Source organism: Branchiostoma belcheri, unplaced genomic scaffold, assembly GCF_001625305.1.
Source record: "Branchiostoma belcheri isolate BF01 breed outbred unplaced genomic scaffold, Haploidv18h27 scaffold13, whole genome shotgun sequence".
In the NCBI taxonomy this organism is placed as follows: domain Eukaryota; kingdom Metazoa; phylum Chordata; class Leptocardii; order Amphioxiformes; family Branchiostomatidae; genus Branchiostoma; species Branchiostoma belcheri.
In genome coordinates this window covers 1,664,304-1,665,538 of record NW_017802713.1, presented here as the reverse complement: position 1 = coordinate 1,665,538, position 1,235 = coordinate 1,664,304, and the positions used below count along the sequence as shown (strand labels likewise).

Sequence of the window (1,235 nt, the reverse complement as noted above, 5' to 3'; positions counted from 1 at the left end):
AACATTTTTGGCAAATATAAAATCAAGTTATTGTTCAAGACAAATTAAGTTTGTTTTGTCAGCAGCTTAGTTATGCAACATTAATAGAACTATGATTTTGAAATTAGCAACCATAATGGAAAGTATACAAACGTCCAAGGCATAAATGGTAAAAAGTGCACTCGCAACAACGGCATCTAGCGACATGCGGCAACTCAGCATGTCTGCATGGCCGTCGCAACAACGACATCTAGCGACATGCGGTGACTTAGCATGTCTGCATGGCCGTTGAAGGGTGGAACCGTTGATCCATCCATGCACCCAATCTCAATCTCGTCTGAGTTACCATTTTCGCGCATGCGGAGGAAGGAAGCTATAGCATTTTGACTGTTATAAATAGAAATGGAGGCCATTTCCTGCAATTTCAGCCTTCTGTCTTTCCTAAATATACAACTTACACATAATAGCTTAAGAGACTCCAACACCAAGTTGAAAGAAAAGAAATGGCACATTTAACCATGATTTAACTTCAAGATCAAGGTGTTGGGACTCTTCTAGCTTATTACTATAATTGGAAACTCAATTTGTATGTGGTTGTCATTATGCATTTATTTGCTGGTAAATGTGTAACATTATAACAAGACAGGTAACAGCATCTTATAGAAGTCACAAGAGGATACATCTCCTTTATTTGTAGTTCTGCACCAAGCAGTGCAGCACTTGTATACACTACTAGAACAGTCTTCACTATAGCAGGGTTCTCCCCAGGATTTGAGAGGCATGGCCCCCCCTCCAGAGGGGGAAGCTGAAGCATTTTTCTTTATCTAAATACAAATGGAAGCCATTTCCTGCAACTTCAGGTTTTGAACTGCCAGAAAAAAATGTTAACATACAGGAAAAAATTGGGCATAGGTTCCACGCTCTGACCCCTAACCGGGGGCCAACGGTGCCTTCAAGTTCGACAATTGAAACAGAATATGACATTAAGTCATACATTTTCCACTTGGAACTTGAGGCAAGCAATTATTGGAAAATGTAGAGAAGCTGGGACAAAACCTTATCCTAATGCTAATCCTTATGTTATCACCAACTTGTAAACAAGTCCCTTATAATTATCAAAGTACCATCAAGAGTGCCATCAAAACAAAATTTCACTTCTCTAACATTAAATAATCGGTCCCATGTTTAGGACTAACAAAGTTACACATTCAAGAAAATACTTTTGAATTTAAAAAAAAAGAAGAAAGAAAAAAAAA

At 38.2% G+C, this 1,235-nt stretch overlaps 1 protein-coding gene across 1 annotated transcript in view; it reads left to right on the top strand.

Moving 5' to 3' along the window:
* LOC109463939 (DNA replication licensing factor mcm7-like) overlaps nucleotides 1-1,235 on the top strand; it is a 54,346-nt gene that overhangs the window by 8,094 nt on the left and 45,017 nt on the right. The gene's annotated exons all lie outside the window — the stretch shown is intronic.